The following is a 12,233-nucleotide window of genomic DNA, read 5'->3' on the forward strand; positions in this document are numbered from 1 at the left end:
ATTAGATACCGGTTCGGTTGCTAAGTGTTAGTAACTCGAAATAAAAGTTGCGGAATAAACGGAGACTAGCTAAAGGTGAGATGACGATCTGTGTTGGAAGTGTTTCCAAGGTTAATGTGATCAAGCATCGCATGCTCCCTCTGCCATCGAGATTGGTGTTAAACCTAAATAATTGTTATTTGGTGTTTGCGTTGAGCATAAACATGATTGGATTATGTTTATCGCAATACGGTTATTCATTTAAGGAGAATAATGGTTACTCTGTTTATTTGAATAATACCTTCAATGGTCTTGCACCTAAAATGAATCTCGATCGCAGTGATACACATGTTGGTGTCAAAAGAAATAAAATAGTAATGATAGTACCACATACTTGTGGCACTGCCATTTGAGTCATATTGGTATAGAACGCATAAAGAAGCTCCATGTAGATGGATCTTTGGACTCACTCGTTTTTGAAAAGATTGAGACATGCGAACCATGTCTATTGGTATATGTGCATGAAGAAACTCCATGCAGATGGATCGTTTGGACTCACTTGATTTTGAATCACTTGAGACATGCAAATCATACCACATGGGCAAGATGACTAAAAAGCCTCGTTTCAGTAACATGGAACAAGAGAGCAACTTGTTGGAAGTAATACATTTTGATGTATGCAGTCCAATGAGTGCTGAGGCATGCAGTGGACATCGTTATGTTCTTACTTCACAGATGATTTGAGTAGATGCTGAGTGTATTTACTTGATGAAACACAAGTCTGAATTATTGAAAGGTTCAAGTAATTTCAGAGTGAAGTTGAAGATCGTCATGACAAGAGGATAAAATGTCTGTGATATGATCATAGAGATGAATATCTGAGTTACGAGTTTGGCACACAATTAAGAAATTGTGGAAATGGTTTCACGGCTAATACCGCCTGGAACACCATATTGTGATGGTGTGTCCGAACATCATAACTGCACCCTATTGGATATGGTGCATACCATGATGTCTCTTATCGAATTACCACTATCGTTTATGGGTTAGGCATTAGAGATAACTGCATTCACTTTAAAAAGGGCACCACGCAATTCCGTTGAGACGACACCGTTTAGAGAAACCTAAGTTGTCGTTTCTTAAAAGTTTGGGGCTGCGACGCTTATGTGAAAAAGTTTCAGGCTGATAAGCTCGAACCCAAAGCGGATAAATGCATCTTCATAGAATACCCAAAACAGTTGGGTATACCTCCTATTTCAGATCTGGAAGCAAAAGTGATTGTTTCTAGAAACGAGTCCTTTCTCGAGGAAAAGTTTCTCTCGAAAGAATTGAGTGGGAGGATAGTGGAGACTTGATGAGGTTATTGAACCATGACTTCAACTAGTGTGTAGCAGGGCACAGGGCAAAACTCCGGTACTCAGTAGCATCGGTGACGAGTGTGTTGGAAATATGCCCTAGAGGCAATAATAAATTGGTTATTATTATATTTCCTTGTTCATGATAATCGTTTATTATCCATGCTAGAATTGTATTGATAGGAAACTCAGATACATGTGTGGATACATAGAACACACCATGTCCCTAGTAAGCCTCTAGTTAACTAGCTCGTTGATCAATAGATGGTTACGGTTTCCCGACCATGGACATTGGATGTCGTTGATAACGGGATCACATCATTAGGAGAATGATGTGATGGACAAGACCCAATCCTAAGCCTAGCACAAGATCGTGTAGTTCGTCTGCTAAAGCTTTTCTAATGTCAAGTATCATTTCCTTAGACCATGAGATTGTGCAACTCCCGGATACCCTAGGAATGCTTTGGGTGTACCAAACGTCACAACGTAACTGGGTGGCTATAAAGGTGCACTACAGGTATCTCCAAAAGTGTCTGTTGGGTTGGCACGAATCGAGACTGGGATTTGTCACTCCGTGTAAACGGAGAGGTATCTCTGGGCCCACTCGGTAGGACATCATCATAATGTGCACAATGTGACCAAGGAGTTGATCACGGGATGATGTGTTATGGAACAAGTAAAGAGACTTGCCGGTAACGAGATTGAACAAGGTATCGGGATACTGACGATCGAATCTCGGGCAAGTAACATACCGATTGACAAAGGGAATTGTATACGGGATTGATTGAATCCCCGACATCGTGGTTCATCCGATGAGATCATCGTGGAACATGTGGGAGCCAACATGGGTATCCAGATCCCGCTGTTGGTTATTGGCTGGAGAACGTCTCGGTCATGTCTGCATGGTTCCCGAACCCGTAGGGTCTACACACTTAAGGTTCGATGACGCTAGGGTTATAGGGAATAGATATACGTGGTTACCGAATGTTGTTCGGAGTCCCAGATAAGATCCCGGACATCACGAGGAGTTCCGGAATGGTCCGGAGGTAAAGATTTATATATGGGAAGTCCTGTTTTGGTCACCGGAAAAGTTTCGGGTGCTATCGGTAACGTACCGGGACCATCGGAGGGTCCCGGGGGTCCACCAGGTGGGGCCACCGGCCCCAGAGGGCTGCGTGGGCCAAGTGTGGGAAGGGACCAGCCCCTAGGTGGGCTGGTGCGCCTCCCACAAGGGGCCCAGGGCGCAGGAAGGGGGGAAAGGGGAAGCCCTAGGCTCAGATGGGCCTAAGGCCCACCTAGTGGTGCGCCCCCCTCTCTCCCCCCTTGGCCGCCCCTCCAAGTCCCATCTAGGGCTGGCCGCACCCCTTGGGGGGAACCCTAGATGGGGGCGCAGCCCCTCCCCCTCCCCTATATATAGTGGGGGGTTTGGGGCTGCCATAGACATGAGAACATCTCTCTCTTGGCGCAGCCCTACCCCTCTCCCTCCTCGTCTCTCGCAGTGCTTGGCGAAGCCCTGCTGGAGTGCCACGCTCCTCCATCACCACCATGTCTTTTTGCTGCTGCTGGACGGAGTCTTTCCCAACCTCTCCCACTCTCCTTGCTGGATCAAGGCGTGGGAGACGTCACCGGGCTGCACGTGTGTTGAACGCGGAGGCGCCGTGGTTCGGTGCTTAAATCGGAATCAACCGCGATCTGAATCGCTACGAGTACGACTCCTTCATCCACGTTCTTGCAACGCTTCCGCATCGCGATCTACAATGGTATGTAGATGCACTCCCCTTCCCCTCATTGCTAGATTACTCCATAGATTGATCTTGGTGATGCGTAGAAAATTTTGAATTTCTGCTACATTCCCCATCAGAGTGGACCCTCACCGGCAGAGAGCTTGCAACGTGTGTCGATGGGCGTCACACACGGGTTGCAATCCATCATACCGGCGCGCTGAAGAAGGTCGATGGCGTCTTGACGCTGCGAGAGTAGCATCCCCGAAGTAGAGCGGGAGACCGAGATCCCGAGGAAGTAAGACAAGTCCCCGAGATCGGTCATGGAGAACTCGCGGTGGAGCTGGTCGGTGATGTGTTGGAGAAGCCCGGCGCTGGAGGCGGTGAGGATGATGTCGTCGACGTAGAGAAGCGGGTAGGCCATCTCGGTACCGTGCCGAAGCACGAACAGAGACACGTCGCTCTGGGAAGCCACGAACCCAAGGCGATGAGCATGATGAGCGAACCGCTGGTACCACGCGCGGGGCAGACATGCTGAGGCCGCGTGGGGTCGACGAAGCCGGGCGGCTGCTCACAATGAACCACCTTAGCAAGATCGCCATGGAGGAAAGCGTTCTTGACATCCAACTGATGAACCGGCCAGTCATGGGAGACGGCAATGCTGAGCACAACGCGGATCGTAGCCGGTTTGACAACAGGACTAAAAGTCTCGTCGTAGTCAATACCAGGCTGCTGAGAGAATCCACGGACCACCCACCTGGCCTTGTACCGAGCAAGACCACCATCAGCGCCGAACTTATGCTTGAAGATCCACTTGCCTGAAACAACGTTAGCACCAACCGGACGAGGAACCAGAGACCAAGTGTGGTTCTGAATGATAGCATCGTACTCCTCGGACATAGCAGCACGCCAAAGAGGGTCCTGAAGAGCGGAGCGATAGGTTTTAGGAATGGGTGAGATGATGGAGTGCTCGGTCGACAGATTGAGTTTGTCAATCGGTTGGACGATACCACGCTTGGCGCGCGTGAGCATGGTGTGAGTGTTGATGGCAGGAGCGGTGCCGCTACGGGAGCGACAGGGAGGGGGAGGGGGTGGCGGTGGTGGTGGTGAAGACGACTGGCCGGGAGACGCGGGTGGCGTTGGCGCGGGTGAGGCAGGCGCGTCGGTGATGCGCGTGGGGGTGGGGAGGCCGGGCCATGCATAGTGGGCTGGGCCGGGGAGGCCAGCGCCATGCTGGGCTGGCCCGGTGGGGTTGCGATGACCGCGAGAGTCGGGTGCGTGGCGGCTAGGTCGAGCAGGAAGTCGAGATCGTCCGGGGATGGAGTGGTGAGATCTGCGGCAAAGGGAAAGGTGTGTTCGTCAAAGACGACGTGACGGGAGAAAATGACGCGGCGGGATGACAAGTCAAGGCATCGATAGCCGCGATGTGATGTAGGGTAACCGAGGAACACACACGCAGTGGAGCGCGGAGCCAGTTTGTGAGGTGCTGTGGCTGATTGGTTTGGGTAGCACAAGCACCCGAAGACGCGAAGGTCGGAGAAGGAGGGTTTTTGTTGGTAGAGGAGGGTATATGGGATGCGGAATTGCAGGGCTTGGCTAGGACGGCGATTAAGTAAGAAGGTGGCGACAGTGAGAGCCTCGGCCCAGTAGGAAGGAGGCATGTAAGCCTGGAAGAGGAGGGTGCGGGTTCTGTCATTGAGTGTCGGATAGACGCCTCTCAAGGGGCGATCGGCTCATATATTTATAGCAAGATTACAAGTCTTGGAGACCAAGAAAGAATCCTATACGCGTATATGTACAACCGTATACAAACGGAATACACGTGGTTAGCTATACAAAATCATACTCTAACAGTAAGTTCATACAACAGTGCAATTAGCTTAGTTTAGTGAGAAAAGGTCCATACCAACTTTTCTCTAGCTCACACTAGTAGAAAACAGGGCTTTCGTTCGGGCCAGATAAGCCCATTAGTCCCGGTTCAGTCACGAACCGGAACTAATGCAAGCATTGGTCCCGGTTCGTGCGGCTAAAGGCATTAGTCCCGGTTTGAGACACGAACCGGGACTAAAGGGTGTGATGCCCTTTAGTCCCGGTTGGTATCTCAAACCGGGACTAAAGATTAGACCTTTAGTCCCGGTTTGAGACACGAACCGGGACTAAAGGGTGCCCTTTAGTCCCGGTTCGTGTCTCAAACCGGGACTCAAGGGCCCATTTCCAAACTCTACCCCCTGGTGGATCGCCTTTTCAGTTTTGTAAAAAACAAAAGAAAATGATAAGAACTTCAAAAATTAAAATCCTTCGAGATTTAGTTATCTTACTACATCTACTAGTTAGGAAAATTTAAAAACTTAAATTTGGACATGTTTTACAAAAAGTGTAGGGAAAATGTAAAACGGCTATAACTTTTGCATACGATGTCGGAAAAAAACGTATAATATATCAAAATGTTCAGCACGAAAATCCGCATCCGATTTTGACCGCCTACGGCCTGTTTGCAAATTTTTAGAATCCTCAAATTCTAAAAAGAAAAAATGCTCAAATTTCAGTTTTTTTTTGAATTTTCGTTAAATCTGGTCAAACTATGGTCAAACTACTTATTCAAGAAGTATTAGTGTTACTAAATAATTATTCAAGAATATTAGTGTTACTAAATAATTATTTCAGTTTTTTCAATTTTGGTCAAATTTGGTTAAACTATGGTCAAACAATGGTCAAACTATTTATTCAAGAAATATTAGTGTTACTAAATAATTATTTTGATTTTTTTGAATTTTGGTCAAACTACTTATTCAAGAAATATTAGTGTTACTAAATAATAATTGTTTTTTAGAACAATAGTTTCAAACTCAAACAGTGAAATGTGTGACTTCATGCTCAAGCTAAACTCATGAGGGTTAATAGGATTGACAACTTACTATTGTCAGGAAAACAACAAGTGCAGATTTGGAAACAAGGGAGAATAGAACCCGGAAGTTAAGCGTGCTCAGGCAGGAAAAAAATTCAAAAAAAATTCAAAAAAAATCATAAAATTTCCTTTAGTCCCGGTTGGTGTTACCAACCGGGACTAAAGGTGGACCTCTAGGCAGCGGCCACGTGGACGGCCTTTAGTCCCGGTTGGTGTAAGAACTGGGACTAAGGGGGGGGGCCTTTAGTCCCGACCCTTTAGTCCCGGTTCCAGAACTGGGAGTAAAGCCCTTATGAACCAGGACAAATGGCCCTTTTTCTACTAGTGTCAGCTCGCATAAACACATGGCAACCAATTGTATAATACTTAATATTATAGCAGAAATCCCTTTTGGAGCTCGGCCTCCAGTGAGGCCTACAAATTCAAATTTGAAATTTCAACAAAATCCATATTTTTACATTTTAAAAAATTCTCAAAAAATACAGATGTACATGAAGGCATAACACACATGTGTGTAAATTTTCAGTTCAAAATAAATTGAAATGAGGGCTGTGCAAAAAAGACAAATCTGGGGTTGTTTAACACATGGTACTATTCATCCTCCCAGGCCATGAATTTGTCTTTTTTGTACAATTTGCAACTCAAGGTATTTCATCATGAATTTTTACACACATGTGGGTTACATCCTTACATACACGCATATTTTTTCAGAATTTTTTGAACATAAAAGTTTGAATTTGAATTTTTCAAAAATAAAGGCCTCCATGGAGCTCGGCCTCCAAAACGCCTCTCTCATATTATAGGGGTGTATATCATTGCGTGTAAATGCCCACTTGTGTCTCCTCAAGTTCATTGCTCTACACGAATCGGATTTGGACTAGGAGTCTGACCGGATCTCCTGCCGCCTGGAGCCCTCGGGCCGATTCTCCTCCAAGTCTCTATACGAAGCTATTGCGGCCTCACCTGGCCCGGAGGCCCTCACAGCGCTCTGGGCAATTACACTGCCTTTGAAGATTAGGATCTTCTTGTGGCAATGGATCCGCGGCCAGTTACCTTCAGGGGTGGAGGTACTAAAGCGCAGTGGGCCTGGTGACGGGATGTGCCCTCTATGTGCGATGGCGGAGGACTCGAACCATATCTTCTTCACATGCGTCTTTTCTCAGTTCCTTTGGAGCTGCTTTCGGGGGGGGGGGGTAATTGGTGCAACACCAACTTCCCCGACCTATTCGCGGAAATACTAGCCTCCCCGCCCCCGTTGTGTGTGTGTGGGGGGGGGTAATTAGGTGGCTGGCTATCATGGTCTTGGCCTGGACGTTGTGGACGGTCCGTAATAAACTTGTCATCCCGCGGACCCCCCCCCTGCGACGTGCTACTAATGCTATCTACAAAATTTCTGGTTATTTGCAGTTTTGGCGGCCGCTTAGCCGCCCTCAAGACCGAGACGCAATCGACATCCTCATCAACAATCTTCGCGCGATGGCTCTCCGGTTGGCGCCGTCGTTCCCTCTGTTGGGGAACGTAGCAGAAATTCAAAATTTTCTATGCATCACCAAGATCAATCTATGGAGTAATCTAGCAACGAGGGGAAGGGGAGTGCATCTACATACCATTGTAGATCGCGATGCGGAAGCGTTGCAAGAACGCGGATGAAGGAGTCGTACTCGTAGCGATTCGGATCGCGGTTGATTCCGATCTAAGCACCGAACCACGGCGCCTCCGCGTTCAACACACGTGCAGCCCGGTGACGTCTCCCACGCCTTGATCCAGCAAGGAGAGAGGGAGAGGTTGGGGAAGACTCCGTCCAGCAGCAGCACAACGGCATGGTGGTGATGGAGGAGCGTGGCACTCCAGCAGGGCTTCGCCAAGCACTGCGAGGGACGAGGAGGGAGAGGGGTAGGGCTGCGCCAAGAGAGAAATGTTCTCATGTCTATGGCAGCCCCAAAACCCCCACTATATATAGGGGAGGGGGAGGGGCTGCGCCCCCATCTAGGGTTCCCCCCAAGGGGTGCGACCATCCCTAGATGGGACTTGGAGGGGCGGCCAAGGGGGGAGAGAGGGGGGCGCACCACTAGGTGGGCCTTAGGCCCATCTGAGCCTAGGGTTTCCCCTCCCCCCCCTCCCTGCGCCCTGGGCCCCTTGTGGGAGGCGCACCAGCCCACCTAGGGGCTGGTCCCTTCCCACACTTGGCCCACGCAGCCCTCTGGGGCCGGTGGCCCCACCTGGTGGACCCCCGGGACCCTCCCGGTGGTCCCGGTACGTTACCGATAGCACCCGAAACTTTTCCGGTGACCAAAACAGGACTTCCCATATATAAATCTTTACCTCCGGACCATTCCGGAACTCCTCGTGACGTCCGGGATCTCATCTGGGACTCCGAACAACATTCGGTAACCACGTATATCTATTCCCTATAACCCTAGCGTCATCGAACCTTAAGTGTGTAGACCCTACGGGTTCGGGAACCATGCAGACATGACCGAGACGTTCTCCGGCCAATAACCAACAGCGGGATCTGGATACCCATGTTGGCTCCCACATGTTCCACGATGATCTCATCGGATGAACCACGATGTCGGGGATTCAATCAATCCCGTATACAATTCCCTTTGTCAATCGGGATGTTTCTTGCCCGAGATTCGATCGTCGGTATCCCGATACCTTGTTCAATCTCGTTACCGGCAAGTCTCTTTACTCGTTCCATAACACATCATCCCGTGATCAACTCCTTGGTCACATTGTGCACATTATGATGATGTCCTACCGAGTGGGCCCAGAGATACCTCTCCGTTTACACGGAGTGACAAATCCCAGTCTCGATTCGTGCCAACCCAACAGACACTTTCGGAGATACCTGTAGTGCACCTTTATAGCCACCCAGTTACGTTGTGACGTTTGGTACACCCAAAGCATTCCTACGGTATCCGGGAGTTGCACAATCTCATGGTCTAAGGAAATGATACTTGACATTAGAAAAGCTCTTAGCAAACGAACTACACGATCTTGTGCTAGGCTTAGGTTTGGGTCTTGTCCATCACATCATTCCCCTAATGATGTGATCCCGTTATCAACGACATCCAATGTCCATGGTCAGGAAACCGTAACCATCTATTGATCAACGAGCTAGTCAACTAGAGGCTTACTAGGGACATGGTGTTGTCTATGTATCCACACATGTATCTGAGTTTCCTATCAATACAATTTTAGCATGGATAATAAACGATTATCATGAACAAGGAAATATAATAATAACCAATTTATTATTGCCTTTAGGGCATATTTCTAACAGTCTCCCACTTGCACTAGAGTCAATAATCTAGTTCACATCGCCATGTGATTAACACTCACAGGTCACATCACCATGTGACCAACATCCAAAGAGTTTACTAGAGTCAACAATCTAGTTCACATCATTATGTGATTAACACTCAATGAGTTCTGGTTTGATCATGTTATGCTTGTGAGAGAGGTTATTAGTCAACGGGTCTGAATCTTTCAGATCCGTGTGTGCTTTACGAATATCTATGTCATCTTGTGGATGCTACCACGCGCTACTTGGAGCCATTTCAAATAACTGCTCTACTATACGAATCTGGTTTTCTACTCAGAGTCATCCGGATTAGTGTCAAAGTTCGCATCGACGTAACCCTTTACGACGAACTCCTTTTCACCTCCATAATCGAGAAAATTCCTTAGTCCACTAGATACTAAGGATAAGTTCGACCGCTGTCATGTGATCCATTCCCGGATCACTATTGTACCCCTTGACTAACTCATGGCAAGGCACACTTCATGTGCGGTACACAGCATAGCATACTGTAGAGCCTACGTCTAAAGCATAGGGGACGACCTTCGTCCTTTCTCTCTCTTCTGCCGTGGTCAGGTCTTGAGTCTTACTCAATACTCACACCTTGTAACACAGCCAAGAACTCCTTCTTTGCTGATCTATTTTGAACTCTTTCAAAATCATGTTAAGGTGTACGTTCTTTGAAAGTATCATCGGGCGTCTTGATCTATCTCTATAGATCTTGATGCCCAATATGTAAGCAGCTTTATCCAGGTCTTCCTTTGAAAAACTCCTTTCAAACAACCCTTTATGCTTTCCAGAAATTTTACATCATTTCGGATCAACAATATGTCATTCACATATACTTATCAGAAATGTTGTAGCGCTCCCACTCACTTTATTGTAAATACAAGTTTCTAACAAACTTTGTATAAACCCAAAATCTTTGATCATCTCATCAAAGCGTACATTCCAACTCCGAGATGCTTACTCCAGTCCTTAGAAGGATTGCTGGAGCATCGCATACTTGTTAGCATCTTTCAGGATTGACAAAAACCTTCTGGTTGTATCACATACAACCTTTCCTCAAGAAAATCGTCGAGGAAACAATGTTTTGACATCCTATCTGCAAGATTTCATAAATAATGCAGTAACTGCTAATATAATTCCAACAGACTCTTAGCATCGCTACGAGCGAGAAAATCTCATCGTAGTCAACTACTTGAACTTGTCGAAAAACATCTTAACGACAAGCCGAGCTTTCTTAATGGTGACACTTACCATCATTGTCTGCCTTCCTTTTAAAATCCATCTGCACCCAACAGCCTTACGACCATCAAGTATTTCTTCCAAAGTCTATACTTTGCTTTTATACGTGGATCCTCTCTCGGATTTCATGGCCTCGAGCCATTCGTCGGAATCCGGGCCCACCATCGCTTCTCCATAGCTCGTAGGTTCATTGTTGTCTAGCAACATGACTTCCAAGACAGGATCACGTACCACTCTTAAGTAGTACGCATCCTCGTCGTCCTATGAGGTTTGGTAGTGACTTGATCCGAAGTTTCATGATCACTATCATAAGCTTCCACTTCAATTGGTGTAGGTGCCACAGGAACAACTTCTTGTGCCCTGCTACACACTAGTTGAAGTAACGGTTGAATAACCTCATCAAGTCTCCACCATCCTCCCACTCAATTCTTTCGAGAGAAACTTTTTCTCGAGAAAGGACCCGTTTCTAGAAACAATCACTTTTGCTTCCAGATCTGAAATAGGAGGTATACCCAACTGTTTTGGGTATTCTATGAAGATGCATTTATCCGCTTTGGGTTCGAGCTTATCAGCCTGAAACTTTTTCACATAAGCGTCGCAGCCCCAAACTTTCAAGAAACGACAGCTTAGGTTTCTCTAAACCATAGTTCATACGGTGTCGTCTCAACGGAATTGCGTGGTGCCCTATTTAAAGTGAATGCGGTTGTCTCTAATGCCTAACCCATAAACGATAGTGGTAAAGAGACATCATGGTATGCACCATATCCAATAGGGTGCAGTTATGATGTTCGGACACACCATCACATTGTGGTGTTCCAGGAGGTATTAATTGTGAAACACTTTCCACAATGTCTTAATTGTGTGCCAAACTCGTAACTCAGATATCTCCATGATCATATCATAGACATTTTATCCTCTTGTCACGACGATCTTCAACTTCACTCTGAAATTACTTGAACCTTTCAATAATTCAGACTTGTGTTTCATCAAGTAAATATTCTCAGCATCTACTCAAATCATCTGTGAAGTAAGAACATATCGATATCCACTGCGTGCCTCAGCACTCATTGGACTGCACACATCAAATGTATTACTTCCAACAAGTTGCTCTCTTGTTCCATCTTACTGAAAACGAGGCCTTTCAATCATCTTGCCCATGTGGTATGATTTGCATGTCTCAAGTGATTCAAAATCAAGTGAGTCCAAACGATCCATCTGCATGGAGTTTCTTCATGCATATATACCAATAGACATGGTTCGCATGTCTCAATCTTTTCAAAAACGAGTGAGTCCAAAGATCCATCTACATGGAGCTTCTTCATGCATTCTATACCAATATGACTCAAATGGCAGTGCCACAAGTATGTGGTACTATCATTACCATTTTATACCTTTTGGCACGAACATGTGTATCACTGCGATCGAGATTCATTTTAGGTGCAAGACCATTGAAGGTATTATTCAAATAAACAGAGTAACCATTATTCTCCTTAAATGAATAACCGTATTGCGATAAACATAATCCAATCATGTTTATGCTCAACGCAAACACCAAACTCGATGGTAGAGGGAGCATGCGATGCTTGATCACATCAACCTTGGAAACTCTTCCAACACATATCGTCATCTCACCTTTAGCTAGTCTCCGTTTATTCCGCAGCTTTTATTTCGAGTTACTAACACTTAGCAACCGAACCGGTATCTAATACCCTGGTGCTGCT

Source organism: Triticum aestivum, chromosome 6D (genome assembly GCF_018294505.1).
Source record: "Triticum aestivum cultivar Chinese Spring chromosome 6D, IWGSC CS RefSeq v2.1, whole genome shotgun sequence".
Lineage (NCBI taxonomy): Eukaryota > Viridiplantae > Streptophyta > Magnoliopsida > Poales > Poaceae > Triticum > Triticum aestivum.